The sequence below is a fragment of the Dendropsophus ebraccatus genome, chromosome 6, assembly GCF_027789765.1.
Source record: "Dendropsophus ebraccatus isolate aDenEbr1 chromosome 6, aDenEbr1.pat, whole genome shotgun sequence".
Taxonomy (NCBI): Eukaryota; Metazoa; Chordata; class Amphibia; order Anura; family Hylidae; genus Dendropsophus; species Dendropsophus ebraccatus.
The window spans coordinates 64149596-64172375 of NC_091459.1; positions in this window are offsets into that span (position 1 = coordinate 64149596).

The following is a 22780-nucleotide window of genomic DNA, read 5'->3' on the forward strand; positions in this document are numbered from 1 at the left end:
ACTGTGTTCCCTGCTTTCCCAGATGCATCCAGAGGTGTTTGCATCACTTTCTTAAGATTTTATTTGTTATTTTTAGTTGAACCAGATTTCCAAGTAAATGACCGTATGTTTTGAGCCGCATGTCTATTTTTTCCCACGGCCGTAGTTTCATCCGCACATTTACAGCCGCATAAAAAATACAGCCGCACAGTTACATAGTGTGAACCTAGCCGTATATTGTACACACTTCTGGTGGCATTTCTCCCTAGACTTGTGATGTTTGTCTTCTGCAGTCTATGTGTCAGCCCTTAGAGTAAGAGGAGGAACTGCACCTTTAGAGTACATATGGGTGCTTGCCATGTTTTCTGATAATCACTGGCCCATTGATATTAAACAGTCTGCTTGCCCTGCACAGTATTAGTATCAACTTGTCTATTATTTTAAATGCTACCTTATCTCGGTTCAGTTTATCTCCCTTCACACCCATGTCGCAATGCAGGAACTGATTCATACCCACTTCTGAAATATGAACTGCTGTTCACAACACCAGCCTTAAAATCAGTTTAACTTTTTTAGTTACATAGTTAATAATAAAGTTAAAAAAAAAGACAAGAGTCCGTCAAGTTTAACCTAAAGAAACCCTACTTTGCTGACCCATAGGCAGGCAAAAAGCCCTATGAGGTGACAGATGACAGTTGCCCCAACACAAGGAAAAAATTTCTTCCAGACTCCAATGGCAATCAGAATAATCCCTGGATCAATGTCCTATCACGTGAAATTTATTGTCCATATGTTATATATTATATTTTTTAAGAAAAGCATTCAGGCCTCCCTTGAACATATTTAATGAATCATGAGACAGATAGTTCCATAGTCTCACTGCTCTTACAGTGAAGAATCCGTGTTTGTGCCATCTGCAAAAATGGAAATTCTACTCTGTAACCCTTCTACAAGGTCATTAATAAATATATTAAAAAGAAGTGGACCCAATAATGTCCCTAGCGGTACCCCACTAGTAACTGAGACCCTATCTGAGTATGTCCCATTAATGACCACCCTCTGTTTTCTATCTCTCAGCCAGTTACTTACCCATTTACCTATATTTTCCCATAGTCTCAGCATCTTCATTTTATAGACCAACCTTACATGCGGCAACTAAAAGATAATGTCCGCTGTTTGCAAAAGACATCTGAAAATAATTGACGTGATCATTATTTTGACATCCGTGCAGATAACATCCGTTATTTAATACACTGTGTGCATTGGACGTTCATCATTCCATTGGATTCAATGCATTGCATTACAGTCAGTTAAATCATGGCAATAACGGACATCTTTTTAAATAGAAAAAGTGGACACCTTTTTTTTTTTTTGATGTTGTGTGAACATAGCCTAACAAAGTATTTAATTACTGCAAAACTTTGGAATGAATGCCTTCCGGGCAGTGGCGTAGCTACCAGGGTCGCAGAGGTCATCGCCGCAACCCGGCCCGCCATGAGGGGGGGCCGCGAGGCCCCCCCCCCCCTCGCCGCTGCACTCTCTTGTGACCGCAAGCATACAGTAGTTTTGCTTGCGGTCACAAGAGTTCTGCTACTGTCCCCGGCTGATACGCGTGCTGCCGGGGGTGTCCCGTCCTATCCCCGCCAGCACGCGCATTAGTGAACTCCCTGTGCTACCTGGGGCCCTGACTTCTGGCACAGGAAGCGCACGTCAAAGATGCTCCTGTGACGGAAGTTCCAGCCCTGGCGCACGGGGAGCTCTCTGCGCTGCCTGCCGGGGATAGGATGGGACACCCCCGGAAGCCGCGCATCAGTCGGGGACAGACCAGGAGGCGGGAGGTTCGACGGGGAAGCGGATGGCAGGTGATTTTTTTTTTTAATCGGCTATGCACTGGGGGGGGGGGAGGGGAGGAGGGGGCCAATCTATAGGAAGTGGGGAAAGGGGGGCCATCTATAAGGGTGTGGGGGGGAAGAGGGGGCCAATCTATAAGAAGGGGGGAGAGGGGAGCCATCTATAATGGGGGGGAGGAGGGAGAGGAAAGCCATCTATAAGGGAGGTGGGAGAGGGAAACCATCTATAAGGGAAGGGGGAAAGGGGGGCCATCTATAAGCAGGGGGGATAGGGAAGCCGTCTATAAGCAAGGGGGAGAGGGGGCCATCTATAAGGAAGGGGGGAGAGAGAATCCATCTATTAGGGAGGGGGAGAGGGAAGCCATCTATAAGGGAGGGGGGAGAGGGAAGCCATCTATAAGGGAGAGGGGGGAAAGGGAGCCATCTATAAGGGAGAGGGGGACATCTATAAGGGAGGGGAAGCATCTATAAGGTAAGGGGGAGAGGGGGCAATCTATAAGGGAGGGGGGGAGAGGGGGGCATTTATAAGGGAGGGGGGAGAGGGGGACATCTATAAGGGAGGGGGAGAGGGGGCCATCAATAAGCAGGGGGGAGAGGGAGCCATCTATAAGGGAGGGGGCAGAGGGAAGCCATCTATAAGAGAGAGGGGCCATCTATAAGGGAGGCGGGAAAGGGAGACATCTATAAGGGAGGGGGGCCATATATAAGGGAGGGGCGAGAGGGGGCCATCTATAAGGGAAGGAGGAGAGGGGGCCATCTATAAGAGAGGGGGGAGAGGGAAGCCATCTATAAGGGAGGGGGAGAGGGGGCCATCTATAAGGGGGTATAAGTAAGGGCAGGCATCTATAAGGGAGGGGGAGAGGGGGCCATCTATAAGGGAGGGGGGAGGGAGAGGGGGCCATCTATAAGGGGGTATAAGTAAGGGTAGGCATCTATAAGGGAGGGGGAGAGGGGGCCATCTATAATGGGGTATAAGGGCAGGCATCTATAAGGGAGGGGAAGATGGGACCATCTATAATGGGGTATAAGTAAGGGGGGCCATCTATAAGGGAGGGGGAGAGGGGGCATCTATAAGGGAGGGGGGAGAGGGGGCCATCTATAAGGGGGGGAGGGGCCATCTATAAGGGGGGGAGAGGGGGCCATCTATAAGGGGGTATAAGTAAGGGGGGCATCTATAAGGGGGTATAAGTAAGGGGGGCATCTATAAGGGGGTATAAGTAAGGGGGGGAGAGGGCCTATAAGGAGGCTACATAGAGGGGGAGCATATACTATAAGGGGGATCACATAGTGTCAGCTTACCCAATACAGATGTGCAGTTTGTAGAGAGATGAGGATGGTGCCTAAAGGAGTGAGGAGCCTAATTTGTCTGTCTGGCAGATTCTGTGGATTTGTGGCTCGGAGAAGTTCTCATAATGGCCCAGGACAGATGGAGAAGAAAATGAAAATGACTCTGATCAGAAAAGACATCCCCTGTGAGTCACCTGATATAACTGCACTATAATGTATATGGTGTACAGAGCCTGTGTAGAGCTGGGTGTCACGGCCGCGGCGGCGTCCCGTGCTCCGGGCCGCCGCCGCGACCTCCCTCTGAGCCATGCAGCAGCCGGTGTCCATAGGCAGGGACCCGGCGCTGCTGCTTCTTCAGCCCCGGCGGGCGCCTCACCTCTCCACGCTCCCGTCCGTCGCTGTGCCGGCCGGCGCGCGCGTCCCCGCCTCCTCGGGCGCGCGCGCGCCGGCTGTCCCAGGTTTAAAGGGGCAGTGCGCTCCTAATTGGTCCATGCACACAATCACTCCCTATAAGTTCCAGCCCTGCCCCACTACAGGTGTTGGAGCCTCTACATGCTTCCCATAGCGTTTGGCCCAGCTCCCTGTTGTTCCTGATTCCTAGTCCTTGTTCCTGATTCCTAGTCCTTGTTCCTGATTCCTGTCCGATACCTGGCCCCCAGTCCCAGTTCCTGGTCCCTGCTCTCCTGTGTTCAGCCAGTTGCCTGCGGTTACGCATATTAACCTCTGCCAGCACCATCTTACGTCTGCTGCTCCTGCTACACCTCGTCTGCCGTCACTAGCAACCAAGCCAGGGGTAGCGACCTGGGGGTCGTCTGCCGCAGCAAGTCCATCCCGCCTTGCGGCGGGCTCTGGTGAAAACCAGCGGCCCCTTAGACTCCGCTCCCTGGTGAGGTTAGTGCCATCGCTGGTGACGGTCCAGTGGATCCACTACTCCAGGTGTTACAGTAGGCTCCAACCATGGATCCCGGCGAGGTGCCTGATATCCGCGAAGTGGCCCGAGTGGTCGCCCTACAGGCTCAACAGATCCAGCAACAGTCACAGCTGATCCAACAACTGACTGCAGCCGTACAGCAGCATACCACAGCTCAGCAGTCATCACCTCCTGCAGCCTCTGCTAAACTACGTCTGGCTCTCCCAAGCAAATATGGAGGTGACCCCAAGTTGTGCAGAGGATTCCTGACCCAATGCACTATGCATATCGAACTTCTAAGCAGTCAGTTTGCCACCGAGCGCTCTAAAGTGGCTTTCATTATCAGCCTATTGGAAGGTAGAGCTCTGGCCTGGGCCACACCACTGTGGGACCGTGATGATCCTGTTGCTGCCAATCTCCGTATCTTCCTGGCCGAGTTCCGCTCTGTCTTTGAGGAACCTGCCCGTGCGTCTTCGGCTGAGACTGCTCTCCTCAATCTCTCCCAGGGGACGTCCTCCGTTGGTGATTACGCCATCCAGTTCCGCACCCTGGCTGCAGAACTAGACTGGAATGAGGCCGCTCTAATTGCCACCTTTAAAAAGGGCTTGTCCAGTCAGGTGAAGGATGTGCTCGCTGCCCGAGATTTGCCTACCTCCTTGAATGAACTCATTCTACTGGCTACCAGAGTCTACACCAGGTTTTCCGAGAGAGAGGAGGAGGTCCGGCAAGAACGGCGTTTGAGTCTGCCCCGTCGCCATCCCCGGCTGGCTCCGGTGTTCCAGAATCCCGTTGCTCCTATGCCCCAGTCGTCTCCCGAAGTTCCTATGCAGGTGGAACGAGCCCGCCTGACGTCTGCTGAAAGGGCCCGTCGACTGGAGCTGAATCTCTGCCTCTATTGCGGTGGCACTGATCACTACCGGCAGAGATGTCCCCAACGTCCTCAGCGTCCGGGAAACGCTCGCACCTAGGTCCGGTGGGAGAGGCCTCCCTAGGTGTGAATGCCACCTCTCCAAGGTTGTTAATGCCAGTCTCCATCCAGACACCCTCAGGGCAAGTTCTCCAGACCACTGCCCTCATCGACTCTGGCGCTGCTGGCAGTTTCATTTCTGCTTCGTTGGTCCAAAGATGGCGGCTACCCGTGATCCAACTAGCCCAACCCCGGTCAATCTCTTCGGTCACGGGCGAGATTCTTAACGAAGCTGTGCACTGCCAGACTGCACCCCTAGTCCTCCAGGTAGGCGCCTTACATCAGGAGAGGATCTCCTTCTACGTCTTGCGCCATTCCTCTTCCAACATCCTACTGGGCCTTCCTTGGCTGCAATTACATACCCCTAAGCTGGACTGGAGAACTGGGGAGGTTCTCAGCTGGGGCCAGGACTGTCCTAATAGGTGTCTGAGGTCCCCTCAACCCAAGTGCTCTACGAGGTCACCTGCTTCCGCCAAGCCTCTGTCTGGATTACCGGAGGATTATCAAGACTTCGTTGATGTCTTCTCGGCTAAGGAGGCGGACTCTCTACCACCTCATCGGCCCTATGATTGCCCTATAAACCTTCTTCCAGGAACTTCTCCTCCCCGTGGTCGAGTATACCCTCTCTCTGTGCCCGAGACTGAAGCCATGTCCTCCTACATCCGGGAGAACTTACAGAAGGGCTTCATCCGTAAATCCACGTCTCCTGCTGGCGCTGGATTTTTCTTTGTACAAAAGAAGGACGGTTCCCTCCGCCCATGCATAGACTACCGGGGCTTAAATAAGGTGACTGTCAAGAACCGCTATCCTCTTCCGCTAATCCCCGAGCTATTCGACCGTCTTCGTGGAGCTAGAGTTTTCTCCAAGCTGGATCTCAGGGGAGCGTATAACTTGATCCGTATTCGTGAAGGAGACGAATGGAAGACCGCTTTCAACACCAGAGATGGGCACTACGAATATCTGGTCATGCCATTCGGCCTATGCAATGCCCCAGCGGTCTTCCAGGAATTCGTGAACGATATCTTCCGAGATCTCCTCTATGTCTGCGTCATTGTCTATCTTGACGACATCCTGGTCTTCTCCCACGACCAGCAGACCCACGTGTCCCATGTACGGCAGGTTCTACGAAGACTACGGGCCAACCGTTTGTATGCCAAACTGGAGAAGTGCGTTTTCCATCAGCGCAGCCTGCCGTTTCTTGGATACATTGTCTCCGACCAGGGCCTACAGATGGATCCTGCCAAGCTCTCAGCTGTTCTCCAGTGGCCTCGTCCTGAGGGACTTAGAGCTATCCAACGATTCCTTGGATTTGCCAACTACTATCGGCAATTCATCCCTCACTTCTCTACCCTGGTTGCACCCATGGTGGCTCTCACAAAGAAGAGGGCGGATCCCAGACGCTGGCCTCCAGAGGCCGAACTAGCCTTCAATAGCCTAAAGTCTGCCTTTGCCTCCGCTCCTGCTCTAGTTCGCCCGGATATCTCCAAGCCGTTTTCTCTTGAAGTTGATGCTTCTTCTGTGGGCGCAGGAGCCGTCCTCTCGCAAAGGGACACATCAGGCAAGACCAGAACCTGCGGGTTCTTTTCCAAGACTTTTTCCCCTGCCGAGAGGAACTATACTATAGGAGATCGTGAACTCCTGGCTATTAAGTTGGCACTGGAGGAGTGGCGTCATCTCCTAGAGGGGGCTAAACATCCCGTTAACATCTACACGGATCACAAGAACCTCCTCTATCTCCAATCGGCTCAACGCCTCAATCCCCGGCAGGCCAGGTGGTCCCTCTTCTTCTCTCGGTTCAACTTCACCATTAATTTCCGTCCAGCCGAGAAGAATATCAAGGCCGATGCGTTGTCCCGGGCATCCGATGTCATGGGGCAAGAGGAATCTCCTCGTCACATAATACCTCCTGATCGCCTAGTACCAGTTGCCACTTCTACTCTGCAGAGGTTACCTCCCGGTAAGACGTATGTGCGCCCCGCACTCCGTAAACGCATCCTGAAATGGGGTCACTCCTCTATGGTGGCCGGGCATCCGGGAGTTCTAAAGACCGGGCAACTTATCTCCCGCCACTACTGGTGGCCTAGCCTACTCCAAGATGTCAAGGACTTTGTGGCGTCCTGTACCGTCTGTGCCAGAAACAAATCCTCCCATCAAAGACCGGCCGGCCTACTTCAGCCCTTGCCAGTTCCAGACCGCCCCTGGTGCCATATAGGCATGGACTTTGTCACAGACTTACCTCCATCTGCGGGTAACACGGTCATCTGGGTTGTTACTGACCGTTTCTCCAAGATGTCCCACTTCGTGGCTCTTCCTGGATTACCATCAGCTCCTCGCCTGGCTCAGCTGTTCTTTCAGCACATCTTCCGCCTCCACGGCCTTCCTCTTCATATAGTGTCTGACAGAGGCTCACAATTTGTCTCCAGATTCTGGCGTGCTCTCTGCTCTCAACTCCAAGTGAAGCTGGACTTCTCATCGGCCTACCATCCCCAGACCAATGGGCAAGTGGAGAGGGTCAATCAGGTTCTTGGCAGTTATCTTCGACATTTCGTCTCCGCTCGCCAGGACAACTGGTCCAGTCTGCTTCCATGGGCAGAATTCTCCTACAACCATCTGGACTCGAGTTCTACAGGCAAGTCACCCTTCTTTGTGGTCTATGGACGTCACCCTCGTCCTCCTCTGCCTCTCTCTCCATCTTCTGAGGTCCCAGCCGTGGAGGAGTTGTTATCTGACCTGCAGTCAATCTGGGAACAGGCTCGACAATCTCTACGCAAGGCATCTGACCGCATGAAGGATCAGGCGGATAAGAGAAGAAGACCCGCCACAAATTTTCTCCCAGGTGACAAAGTCTGGCTCTCGGCCAAATATGTCCGACTCAAGATTCCCAGCTACAAGTTGGGTCCTCGATTCCTCGGTCCTTTCTCGGTGCTAAAGCGCCTCAACCCTGTCACCTACAAACTCCGCCTACCCCCCACGATGCGGATTCCGAATGCCTTCCACGTCTCCCTCTTAAAGCCAGTGGTCCTCAACCGGTTCTCCGATAAGTCTTCCTTCTCTGCCCCACAAGCCGTCTCTGACGACGTCTACATTGTCAAAGACATTCTGGCCATGAAAACTGTCAGAGGGAGACGGTTCTTCCTGGTGGACTGGAAGGGATTTGGTCCTGAGGAGAGGTCCTGGGAACCCGAGGCTAACATCCTGGACCAAGATCTCATCAAAAGGTTCCTACAGGCTAGAAAGAGGGGGAGGCCAAAGGGGGGGGGTACTGTCACGGCCGCGGCGGCGTCCCGTGCTCCGGGCCGCCGCCGCGACCTCCCTCTGAGCCATGCAGCAGCCGGTGTCCATAGGCAGGGACCCGGCGCTGCTGCTTCTTCAGCCCCGGCGGGCGCCTCACCTCTCCACGCTCCCGTCCGTCGCTGTGCCGGCCGGCGCGCGCGTCCCCGCCTCCTAGGGCGCGCGCGCGCCGGCTGTCCCAGGTTTAAAGGGGCAGTGCGCTCCTAATTGGTCCATGCACACAATCACTCCCTATAAGTTCCAGCCCTGCCCCACTACAGGTGTTGGAGCCTCTACATGCTTCCCATAGCGTTTGGCCCAGCTCCCTGTTGTTCCTGATTCCTAGTCCTTGTTCCTGATTCCTAGTCCTTGTTCCTGATTCCTGTCCGATACCTGGCCCCCAGTCCCAGTTCCTGGTCCCTGCTCTCCTGTGTTCAGCCAGTTGCCTGCGGTTACGCATATTAACCTCTGCCAGCACCATCTTACGTCTGCTGCTCCTGCTACACCTCGTCTGCCGTCACTAGCAACCAAGCCAGGGGTAGCGACCTGGGGGTCGTCTGCCGCAGCAAGTCCATCCCGCCTTGCGGCGGGCTCTGGTGAAAACCAGCGGCCCCTTAGACTCCGCTCCCTGGTGAGGTTAGTGCCATCGCTGGTGACGGTCCAGTGGATCCACTACTCCAGGTGTTACACTGGGTAAGCCTCTATATGACTGGATGAGGTGATAGTGATCTGTGTACAGTGGATTATTCAGTAGCAGCGGTGGAGTTAGTCAGTATGTGGTGGTATTAGTCGGTAGCAGCGATGGTGTTAGTCAGTATGTGGTGGTATTAGTCAGTAGCACCAGTGGTGTTAGTCAGTATGTGGTGGTAATAATTGTTACTTTTATCTGGTACTGTGTTCTCAGTATGGCTTTGGTCAGTAACAATATGGAGGTGATGGTATTGGGTGTGATGTAGCAATAATATTTCCTTCCTATATACTGGTAATATTGGTCTCAGTGTACAGGATTTGGTCAATAACAGTATGGCAGTAATATGTATGGTGATAAAATTTTCTCTTCCCATAGGCTGGTGTTATTGGTAATATCTGTCTTGGAGTATATATATATATATATATATATATATATATATATATATATATATATATATACCAATAGTATCACTTGGTCGTAAAAGGGGGGGGGGGGGGGAACCTATCGCACCAGGGCCCAGGAGACATTAGCTACACCCCTGCTTCCGGTCCTGGGGATTTATGGATTTTAATGTTCTTAAGGCACTGCCTAACTTCTTCTTGTGTTAGGCAGGTGAGATTTTTGGGAGAACTTACATGACCTCTAGTCATGTTATCTGTTACAGGATTCTCCTCTGTGAATACAGTAAAGAAGAATGATTTTAGTAGTTTTTAATTTCTCTGCGAGTATGTAAAGCCCCAGTGAATACTTTACCTGTTCACACTCCGTCCTGTCATTGTGGCTCCTTGCTCCATGATGTCCCACTAAGCCGTTCAGTGCGCTGTCACACCGCAGCGCAGACTGGATGAGCATCACGTCAGGGAGCATTGAGCCATAGAAGCAGGCCTGAGTGTGGACGGTTAAAGTATTTATCAGGCCATGGTGGGTTAAGGGGGATTGGGGCTTTACATACTCGCAGCGATCCCGTATGTGTGAACACATCCTAAAGTAGGATCTGCAGCAAACACCAAATCTCGTGAGATATATTTATTCCAGGTTAACAGATGCACAGGCCAAAGTGTTTCACAGTTTATAGATTTTTCAAGGCCATATAGCATCATGCAACCCCTCCTTCTCTTAATCCATGTGAATTGAATGCAACTTTATTAGTACATACAGTGGCCTTAAATACCAACACATAAATATGAGTTAAAAAAAAATAAAAACACATGTAAGCAATAAAGAAAGGTAGAAAACCTCCTGCCTTTATTGCTTACATGTGTTTTTAATGTTTTCTTTTTTTTTAACATTATGCTATACATGACAGTATATGGCCCTGAGAAAACTATGAACTGTGAAACCAATGTTGGCCTGGAATAAATATATCGCACAAGATTTGGTGAATGCTGCAGATCCTTCTTTATGGTTTTTTGAAACTGCTACTTGCATCAGGATAGTGCACCATAGGGTGAGTTAAATCCCATCCAGGACTATGTATGTATCCATTTGAGTCTAGTAGTGCCATCTCTCTTTAAACTTTACTTTACTTCTGTTAGATCTAGCTCCGTGTGGCTATCACCTCTATTGCAACACAGCACCTTTACAACATCCCAACAATGTCCCTTATGCCAAAATATGCCCCTGTGGCTCTGGGCCATACCATGCCATAGGGACATCTCCTTAGCAACAGCTATGAGCAACCCTTTTAACACATCCATTGTTATAGGTTTTATGTTTGATTGATTCCATTTAAGGTAGCTATATGTGGTAACCACATGGGGTTGCAACAGATTGTATGAGGCACAGCTAGAGTCACTGTATATATCAAGTGGCAGGGTAGATAACATAATTACCCTGCTGTTTCAGTGATACAAAGTGCATGCGAATGTTACTAGGATTTCGTACAGGTAGATACAACTTTTATGCTTTGGTGTAAGAATATTTGTTCACTGTCCCTTTAAGGTTACTGCAATAAGTAGGTTTACTGAATACTTTGGCTTTCAGACATTTTGGTATTATAGCTGGACCTTTGCAAACAATCAGGTGGAGCTCAGAGGTAATCTCAGGAGCTTGAACTTGTCGAGGAACTGTCTGTCTTTCCCTATATATTCTATTACACAAGAATACTTATTACTAAATTGTTGACTAAATGGTCTGACTAGCAGAAGCTGAGCTAGAAGACATGCTCTAACCAGATGCCAAGCTTAGGCTGGCTGAGTCTAGTTTTAAGCCCATCTATTTCTCTTAAACAAGGACTGAACTTGGGACTATACTCACTTTTTAAGAGACATAATGTGGCCAAAGCATCTTACTTCCATACATGTGACACTGGATTTGTAAAGAAGAAATGTTAGTCCTTGCACTGACAATATAATTCATGTTATGCTGTTAAGCAATGTGTAAAGCAGGATGATGACCATCTCCAGTGCACTATAGTAGGTAATAATTGCGGTAAATTGAGATCATTAGAGGTCATGGTCACTGCCTTAAAAATGTCACAAAAGATGACTGTGGGTCCCTTGTAAGATACCAGTGCATGTAGCGAGGTCTCAGGTCTTAAGACATCATAATGGCCAATAGCCAAAGTCTGTCAGTACTCCATATGTGGTGGTACACATTGATGAGACAAATTCCTGGTGTATATGCAAAGGAATTCCAGAATTGGAGCAGTGAAGTTTTGTTTCATGTCCAGGTTGCAGGATGCATTCCGGCAAAAAGCCATTCTGAAATTCCTAATGAAAGACATATAGCTGAAACACATCCTGCAACCCTGTATTCTGTATAAGGACATGAAGTAAAATTACTTTACCACTTTACTGCTAAAATTCTGGTAAGTGCCAGAAATTCTTTTGCATATGATAATCGCCAATGACAGTTACTTTGTTTAAGTATATAGGCCCAGATTTATTAAAGGGTATAAAATATAGACTGATGTAAACTGCCCACAGCAACCAATCACAGCTCAACTTTCTTTTTACCAGAGCTGCAAGTTGAGGTGAAATTGGTTGCTGTGGATAGTTTACACCAGTGTATATTTTACACATTTGATAAATCTCCCCATCCTTTTTAACCCCTTCCCACCGAATCAAGTACCGGCACATCCTATTCTGCATAGTGTTCTGGCAGATGGATGTGTCGGTATGCCACAAGGGATAACACGGGTGCAGAAGCTGCTGTCAGTGATAGCCGGGCACCTGCCGCAACTGCAATTAACCCTATAGGTGCTACGATCAGTGCTATCACAGCCCCTATAGTGCTAAAAGAAAGGAGAATCCTCCCTTCGTTTCCCATCAGGGCTGTGTGGTGCAATTGCACAGCCCCAATGGTTGCTGTGACGTCAGGAGGCTTCCCTGAAACCTCCTGTGTCACAGCTACGGTGGCTAAGGCTGAGTCTGATAAGCTTTGCCTATTACAGGCACATTGCACACTGCAATGCAATATGCCTGTAATCAGACAATTGCACATTGAAGTCCCCATGGTGGGACAATAAAATTAAGTGTTTAAAAAAAAAACACACACAGACACAATATTAATTATAAAGTACAATCCACATATAATGGCTGCGTGCATAATGACGATGACAATAAAATTATTAGATGACTAAACCTGCACTGTGACCGCAGAAAATTTTAATTTTAAATTAGAAAAATGGTAAATTTGTCATTTTTTCATGAAAAAACTGCATTCGACCAAAATTTACTACTAACCTAAAGTATAATAAGTCACAAAAAACTATCTCAAAATCGGAAAGATAAGTTATAGCATCACATAGCTACAACCACATAAAGTGAGACAGGTTGGATTTTAGAAATAGGCTCTGGTCCTGAAAGCCAAAATAAGTCCGGTCCTGAAGGGGTTAAGGTCCTAGCATGTGTGGTGACCATACTTGTGATAGGTGATAGCTTCATTAGATAGATAGATAGATACATAGATAGACAAGGTAAAAAACCGTAACACTCCAGATGAAATCAAACAAACAGATTTATTGCTCCCACTGGTGCAACATTTCGCTCGGTCTGCTTGAGAAAGCTCTGATTGTATGAGCGAAACGTTGCACCAGTGGGAGGAATAAACCTGTTTGGTTGATTTCATCTGGAGTGCTGCGGTGGCTTGTCTACATAGCTGTACACTAGTGGTTTCACAGTGCACACTGCTGGCAGATAGATAGAGAGAGAGATAGATAGATAGATAGATAGATAGATAGATAGATAGATAGATAGATAGATAGATTTCTTGGCTACACTGGATACCTTGGCAGTTTTGTAAATTATAAAAAAAAATTGCTATGCTGAACAAATAAATAAAAGCTGGTAAATGTTTAAGGCCTTGTAACACAGGCTTTAAACATTTGCTGTACTTTTGTCAAATTGACAAATGAATGCCATTGTCCTTTAGACTCCAACACATATAGCTGGTTTAATGCAAACTTTAAACCATAAAGATATGGTTTATTTTGTTGGTTTCACAAAAAATGGTTTCGACTCAACCCACTTAATCTTAAAATAACAAAGGTGTGAGAACATACCTTCTATCCACAACAAATATACATTTCACTTAACCCTTAAATCCCTCGGCTTTCTTTCTGCAGTGTTTTTCTCTTAAGGGTATAAACTGCGATACGCAGCAAACTCGCAGCAAACTCGCAGCAGATTAGATCTAAATAACTGAACACAGCATCAAGTGATCCAAGTGATGCCCACTGCATTGTTTTTCTATGGATGCCATGAGTTAAAAAAAAGCTAACAAGATGGAAACAAAACACATAGGCTGTATGTATCAATAGTGGCTTATTTAGTGTCAGAATTCTTTTCTTTTACAGTTGGTAGTTTGGAAATAAGTATCTCATGTTTAGTTTTAGGCTGTTTAGACAGTGTTAGACTGCCGGCCACTGGGCAGCGTTCAGCACATTCCTGTAGCAGATACTGCTGCAAGAACATTATTTTTTTACAATTAAATTGAGGGCACCATTGGGCACATATAGTACAATAATATCAAAATACAGTCGTAACTTGGGGATAAAAATGCACATCATTGAGATTGATTAGCCGTAGAGTTAAGGGAATTGACAGTAATAATTAAACAAATTGCTTTGTTATCTCGGAAATACACTCATCAGCCGGCTTCCATTTAACTCACTGCCGCTCTGTGCTTCTCCTCCCCAGGTGCCGGGAAAAGCTGGATCCATTCCTGGGGAACGCCATATAGAATAATAATAAATAGAAACTGATTATGACTGTCCATTAGGAATGAGTGAACTTTTGAAAAGTTCAGTTCAGTTCGATCCGACAAACTTTCATGAAGTACGGATTCGTTCGAACCGAACCTAAAACAAACCTTGCTATAACGGCTGAATAATTGCAGCTACAATAGTGGGAGTCAGATAGGGTATAGTTTTGTTTAGTTGCAAGTTGCTATTACAATGAAAAAAGTGAAAAAAATCAAAGTGCAAAAATAGTAAAAAAAAATTAGCCAAGGTGTAAGTGATTACACGGGACATAGGACACAAAGTTCCTTGGACCCAGTAGGGTGGAAAACAAACATTTGATAGGAGCCAGCAGCAGTAATAGTACTGTATTGGACCCAATGTGGTGGAGAACAGACAATTGACAGAGGAGGAGGAGGCAGTAGCACTTGATTGCACCCAGCCCAGTATAGTTGAAAAGAGACTGTTGGAGGAGGCGGCACCACTTGATTGCACACAGCCCAGTATGATTGAGAACAGACTACTTGAGGAGGAGGAGGAGGAGGAGGCAGTACCTGATTGCACCCAGGCCAGTATGGCTGAGAACAGACAATTCACGGAGGAGGAGGATGTTCAGCCTTGGAGTGGTGGCCTGGGAATCCTCGCTGATGATGTTGTTCAGCGCACTTTCCAGAACACGGACAAGTGGGATGATGTCGTTGATCCCATAATCAACAATTGGCAGGACATGTTTGAAAAAACCTGTGAACTATGAGGTTTATCACATGTGCCATACAAGGTGTATGACTCAGCCCTCCCTGCTGCACTGCAGAGACAATGTTCCTCCCTTTGTGGGCTACAACACTTCCCACCGTTAGTTGACCTTGGCTCAGCCATTCATATATCTCTTTCTCCTCGCTGATGGTCCGGAGGAGCTCCTGCCCACTGTGGCTCCGTTCACCCAGGCTTACCAAATGGAGGACAGCCTGAGAGCACCGGGCCTGACATCGTTGGTAAGACACCGGGGCAGGTTGGACTGCAGTCAAAGCGGTGAATGGTTGCAAACTGGTGGAGGCAGAACTTTTGCAGAACTGGCCCCCTAAAGCACCGGGGAGGTGACAGTGGCAAGAATGGGCTAACTTTTTGGTGGTCCTCTGGGGGAATGTTGACCCAATGGGCAGTAACAGACATGTACTGCCCTTGCCCATAATTAAAGGACCAGACATCAGCACTGGGGTGCACGGTCTTGGACACCAAGAATCACAATAAGTCGCCAACATTTTTCTTTAAAACTGTGCCGTGATTGGACAGCTGATGAGACTTTTTTTTCTGGGACAGTGATAGGACTTTTTTTTTTACTGTTTTTTTTTTAACTTTTTTTGTTGCGGCTAAACAGGGTTCTCCTTTTTTTCACAGAAAACCAGGATACAAGGCATTATAGGAGTAATAATCCCTTGTATCCTGGTCTATTCTGTGAAAAAAGTAAAATTTTGTGTCGCTGTTGTTATTTTTACCAGATTTGTAACAAACTTTCTCAAAGTTCGGTTCGGTACTGAACCAAACTTTTTGCAAAGTTCCTAACGAATCTATTTTGTAACGGTTCGGTTTGCTCATCCCTACTGTCCATATAAAAAACATGCTTATTATATACAGTACCACCTGCAATTTTTTTCACCTATTCACACATTGTTTTTTGTTTACTCAAAACTACTGTTGTATTTAGCCTTTATTTTCCTGTGCGTTTAAGCACACTACAGAATTTGCGTGGATAACTTCCAGCGGATTTCATACACACTCCCGCTTGAAATTTTGCCCATCTCATAGGCTCCATTCTATGGTAAGGCAGATTCCGCCATCTACCTGAAAAATTTAGAGCTGACTGTGCCTGCGCATAGAATGGAGCCTATGCGAGCGGCGGAACTTCATGCAAGAGCGTCTGGGGGGGGGAGGGAGGGCGAGCGATGGAATTCCACTGTGCACATACCCTTATACTTAACTGTTGTTTGACATGTCATAGAGACATGAAGTATCAAGAGCATCCACATTAAATTAATCCTCAATTCTTTTTTGTGCAGTCAAGCATACACAATGTTCCGACTTGCCATGGGTCTTTGTTGAGTATCTCATGGCAAGTCAAAACGTCATATATACTTGACTGCACAATAAAGAATAGAGGCTGATTTAATGTGGATGCTGTTGGACTTGTGGCACTCCAGTTCTGATATCCGCTACCTGGGATTGTTGGTTCTTCAATGTACATTCAGTCCTGCCTACCGAGGGATTCATTGGTGCTGTTGGACATATTTTTTTCCAGTTAGTTGTCATAGAGACATATCAAAAGCTTTGATTGGCCCCGTTCTGAGTGTTCAGACCTGTATCAACTGGAAGAACGCATGGGGGGAGGACCACACTGCAGTTCTGTGTAAGAAAAGAGTTGGGATCCATAGACTTACATTATGAGCCTGACTCTTTTTTTCTAACAAAGAGCGGAAGTGGATTGCACTGCAGCACAAGCTACACTAAAAGTAAGCCCCAATCTCATACACAGATTGAACATCATGCAGCCATAGTTGCACTGACAATCTCAAGGTGCAGCTCTTTGCTTTAGTCAAAAGCTATTTTTTTAACAGGTCAGAATTGAATGATCAGCTGACAAGCAAGCTTGTTTTTTATTTGTTGGCTGATCATTGGCCCCATTACATAAGATGATATCTGTCAGATAAACACTTTGTGTAATACGGCCTGTACCCTGTGCAGAGTCAGAATGGATACTGGCAAATGAGTCATAACAGACTGTAAAGGATCATAACAGATTTAGTCTATAAATCAAAGAAACCAGGATGCTAGTGTCAACATAAAGGTATAATGCATCTATAAATGCAGTGAGTAACTGATGTTGATGGTCCTCAAGGCACCTATGATCCTGAGGACACAGTCATAGACATAAAGGGTTATTTTACAGTAGTCTGTTCTACCTGGCCAGCCATTGTATTTAATAATGATTTGGACTTGTCGCGCTCTGTATGAAGCGTGGACGTTGTCATGCATATTGACTATTGCCTAGCAACAGCCACAACATGGTACTTGTTTGTACAAATAACAATCACTATGAGCGAGTTGTGCAATGTTAGAGAGCCTGTCAGAGAATTGGTTAAACAGGTAGACTGAAGTTTTCTGTTCTCGGTGAGCAGCTCCTATCCCTTGTGGTTTGGAAAGCTAGAATTTGTTTCTTTTTGCTGTGCTGATGGATAGGGACACACGTGGCTATAGATAGGATGTCTTTGTGTTTTCTAAACACACCACAGTTCCTTTTCCCCAACTTTCTTTTTTCTCACGGTCTCTGAAAAGGTGATATGTGTGGGACTGCCTGTGTACAGGTGCAGATCAGATACTGAGCAAGAAGAAAAACCATTTCTTTTTTCCTTTTGTTCAGGCAAAAAAAAACAAAAAACTTTTTTTTCAAAAGAGTTTGGAGTGTTTCTTAGTCAATGTTTCTTGAGTCAAATATCTAAGGCTTGCTGGCAGTCAATGAGAACTAGAGTGTGAGAAAGCTGGTCAAGCAAAGAATTAGAAAAATGATAAATACATAAAAAATATACTTGTTAAACAAATATAAGGATCTCTGGAATTTAGGATCTGTGTTAATCCAGAAAAAAAGAAGAAGAAGAAGATGAATTAGGTATTGATAAAAATTTTTAAACACTTGAAGACTGAAATATTGGCATTGTTTAATGGATAGGATATATTTGCAATAATGTTAATTGCCAGAACATATGGCCATAACTCTACACTTCTACAACATGGGCTGACGAGCCACGGGTAAAATTCTCACACCTGCTTTAGTAACTTTCCTCATTGAAGTAAACAAGGAACATCGACAAGAATTGAACAGACTTTTAGTTAGTTATTATATATTAAATACTATTATACATAGATCACAGAACAGTACATAAATTTTTCCTTCAAAAAAGATTGCTACGTGTGCACATGTTTCGACTGTCTTGACGCTGACCACCTTCTGTGCTGCAAAGTCGGGGTACCCATCCTACAAGGGTAAAACAAGCCCCAGCCTTGGTTACTTGGGAGTAGCTAAGTGTCCGAAATTATGCAGTGTCACCCACGCTGCGAGATAGAGTACGTAGACCTTTGTTACGGTACCTTTGCTCTATCCGGGTCAGTTCCTCTGTAGCTAAGATACACTGTTTAAAGAGGTTCATGGCGTGGGCTGGGATGTTCCCTGACTTATCCTCCTCGTAGGATCTAGCCCTGCACAGTGGCTGTGGTAGTAGTAGTGAGGAAACTGATCAGCTTAAGCTGCATCTGCACTCTTGTCAACTTAACTACAGCAGGAACTGTCTTGTCTTGTGTCCTATCTGTACAGGAATCTGACTAAGACTAATTAAACTAATTTCCACTTCCTCCCACCAGTGCAAAACTCCTACAGGGGTCTAAGTGAACTTCCCTGGGATTGGTGTGGAGGTGTGTGTCCAGGAATGAGGGGATAGAGATAGGCTGAAAGAAAGCAGTATCTCCATTGGTCAGAAGCACAGAAAACCTTAACCCATTATAAAATACAGCTGTGCAATACCTAGACATACACAACACTAATATCTAGTGGTGAACAAAAAAATGCGGCGCTAAGAAATTATTCACAAAATAACACACATTACAAAGTTATACAACTTTGTAATGTATGTTATGTCTGTGAATCGCCTCCTTCCCCATGTCCCACCACCCCTGCACGTGTACCCGGAAGTGTGGTGCATTATACATACCTGTCACGTGCCGACCCCGTCTCCAATCTTCTGCTGACATCATCTTCGGAGGGACGACCGAATCGCTGCAGCCATCCCTCATGCCGGCCCCTCCTCTGCCGCGTCATCGGCTGCTCAGCCGCGATTGGCTGAGCATAACTGTGCTCAGCCAATCGCGGCTGAGCAGCTGATGTATGCTTCTATGCAGCTGAATCCGTGTCTTCTCCCTCCGTCCCATCACACTGCCTGTCTGTATCCCTCCCCGCCCCTATTATACCTTCTGTCCGGTTCCAAGCAGCGGGGTGAGCACTACTTATCTAAAACTCACCCCGTTGCGGAGCCCCCCCGCCCGGTCCCAGCTGGGTCAGCAGTCCCCTAAACAGTCCTGTGCAGGAGCGCTCACCCGCCACTTGCTCCTGGCGGGGTGAGCGCTCCTACCCCTCCTCATCTGGTCGCCCGGTCCCTTGCAGGAGCGCTCACCCGGTGAGCGCTCCTGCACCTTCTCCATGTGCACCAGTCCTCACTGAGGCGCAGTGGGGCATGGAGGCTGTACTCACCGCGCCTCAGTGATCAGCTCCCCGGCGCCTGGTCCAGTGAGTGAGGACTGGTGCACATGGAGAAGATGGAGGAGCGCTCACCGGGTGAGAGCTCCTCCAAAGGACCGGGCGACCAGATGAGGAGGGGCAGGAGGACTCACCCCGCCAGGAGCAAGCGGCGGGTGAGCGCTCCTGCAAGGGACCGGGCATAGGGAGGTGCAGGAGCGCTCACCCCGCCGGGAAGGAGTGGGGAGAGTGAGCGCTCCTGCACAGGACTGTTTAGGGGACTGCTGACCCAGCTGGGACCGGGCGGGGGGGCTCCGCAGCGGGGTGAGCTTTAGATAAGTAGCGCTCACTCGCTGCTTGGAACCGGGCAGAAGGTATGATAGGGGCTGGGAGAGAGACAGACAGGCAGTGTGATGGGACGGAGGGAGAAGACACGGATTCAGCTGCATAGAAGCATACATCAGCTGCTCAGCCGCGATTGGCTGAGCACAGTTATGCTCAGCCAATCGCGGCTGAGCAGCCGATGACGCGGCAGAGGGGGGCCGGCATGAGGGACGGCTGCAGCGATTCGGCCGTCCGGCCGTCCGAAGATGACGTCCTTAGCAGAAGATCGGAAACAGGGGTCGGCACGTGACAGGTATGTATAATGCATCACACTTCCGGGTACACGTGCGGGGGTGGTGGGACACGGGGAGGAGGCGATTCACAGACATAACATACATTACAAGGTTGTATAACTTTGTAATGTGTGTTATTTTGTGAATAATTTCTTAGCGCCGCACTACCCCTTTAAGCTTACAAAAACAGCTTTTTGGACAGGTGTGTGAGACACAAAAAGAAAAAACAAAACAACCACAGTGGTGGGACATCAAAAATCTAAAAATAAAGAAGTTATCATTGCAGAAATGCAAAACCTAATATTCAGAGTCCGGAATAGTTAATTGGGTCACAGTTTGGAATAAAAATCACTTAGATTTTAGTTGTTCTTTATAATTTTCCATTTTGTTCTAATATCCATGGGCATGGATGATTCTAAAGGCAGCCAAACACAAAGCAGTGATGTAGAGTAAGGCTGAGGCAAATGGATAATCCTTCAATACGACACATGGGTGGCCACACAGAATGCATTAAAAAGCAATGTTGTCTTTTTATATACAAGTTATAACACAAAAGGGTCCATTAACACAAAAAGATTACACAGATTATCTGCCAAAGATTTGAAGCCAAAGCCAAGAATGGATTTGAAAAGAGGAGAAATCTCAGGCTTTCCTTTATGACCTGATCTCTGTTTATAGTCTGTTTCTGGCTTTGACTTCAAATCTTTGGCAGATAATCTGTCAGATAATCTTTCTGTGTAAATGGACCCTTAGGTTAATGGTATGATATGTAACAATTACAGGGATGCCAAATATTTATTTTATTTTATTTTTTTGTTATTTATGGGACAACTGTTTTAGTAATTTACTTTTTTTTGTAATGTCTTTATTTTCCAGTTATTGTACATATAAATGACAAGGTTCCAATTTAAAACAATCCAAATGTTGGGCCTGACGGGAGGATGGGAACGAAGGGAACCCCTTGCCTTGATTTATAATTATAAGAGCCATATTACATGGCCAAATATTCTATGTAAATGAGTACCATTCCTGTACATGACATAGAGTGAGCACAGGGCGGGGGACCACACAAACAATTGCTGAATCACACATGAAAAGATAGCAGCAGGTCTCTAATTCTGTAATTTTATTTTAATTTATTGTTTAATTTAATATAATAATAATAACAATAATAATAATAATTATTATTATTATTATTATTAATAAATGTGGCCAACTATTGATGATTTTTTGATGGGTCAAAACCAAAAGAAAACTAATTAACAAAGGAAACAGGTAGCTGACACAGATAGCTAAACTGGTAATTTTTAACAAATGCAATTAATAAATCCACAATTATGGTGTACTAGAAAATGTACCCGGCGCTGCCCGGATATAAAGTGTCAGTGTGTTAATTAGATTTGTTCTAAGGTGCCCAGGAGGCCAAGCTAAAGGTATTGTTTCATCTGAGTTAATCAGTGGAATTAGTATATACCTGTAGTGCATAGTTGGAGGGGTTCTGTATACCCACAATGTATAGTTTTTAGGGGTCTTGCATATCTGTAGTGCATAGTTGGGGGGGGGCTTTATACCTATAGTGTATAGTTGAGGGAGGTCCTGTATACCTGCAGTGTACAGTTGGTGAAGGTCCTGTATACCTGTACTGTATAGTTTTGGGGTCCTGTATACCTGTAGTATATAGTTGGTGCTGTATACCTGTAATGTATAGTTGGTGGAGGTCTTGTATACCTGTAGTTTATAGTTTGAGGGTCCTGGATACTTGTAGTGTATAATTGGTGGAGGTCTTGTATACCTGTAGTATATAGTTCGGGGGTCCTGTATACCTGTAGTAAATAGTTTGAGGGTCCTGTATAACTATAGTATAGAGTTGGTGGAGTTCCTGTATACCTGTAGTGTATAGTTTGGGGTCCTATATACCTGTAGTATATAGCTGGTGGAGTTCCTGTATACCTGTAGTATATTTGGGGTCCTGTATACTTGTAGTATAGAGTTGGTGAAGGTGCTGTTTACCTGTATTATAGAGTTGGTGTAGGTCCTGTATACCTGTAGTGTATGGTTTTGAGGTCCTGTATACCTGTAGTGTATAGTTTGGGGTCCTATATACCTGTAGTATATAGTTGGTTGAGTTCCTGTATACCTGTAGTGTATAGTTTTGGGGTCCTGTATACCTGTAGTGTATAGTTTGGGGTCCTGTATACCTGTAGTATATAGTTGGTGGAGGTCCTGTATACCTGAAGTATATAGTTGGAGGAGGTCCTGTATACCTGTAGTATATAGTTTTGGGGTCCTGTATACCTGTAGTGTAAAGTTTGGGGTCCTGTATACCTGTAGTATATAGTTCTGTGGAGGTCCCGTGCACTTGTAGTGTATAGTTTTGGGGTCCTGTATACCTGTAGTGTCCTGTATACCTGCAGGGTTATATTTACCCATATGGCAGTGTTATTCAGTCACAGTGTGTCGGTATTGGTCATGTCTGGTATGGGGGTGTTATCCAGTCACAGTATGGCGGTATTGGTCAGGTCTGGTGTGGCGGTGTTATCCAGTCACGGTATGGTGGTATTGGTCAGGTCTGGTATAGCGGTGTTATCCAGTCACAGTATGGCAGTATTGGTCAGGTCTGGTATGACAGTGTTATCCAGTCACAGTATGGCGGTATTGGTCAGGTCTGGTGTAGCAGTGTTACCCAGTCACAGTTTGGTATACCTGTTGTGCCCTGTATATACATGTACTGTATGGATGGAGAAGGGGGTCC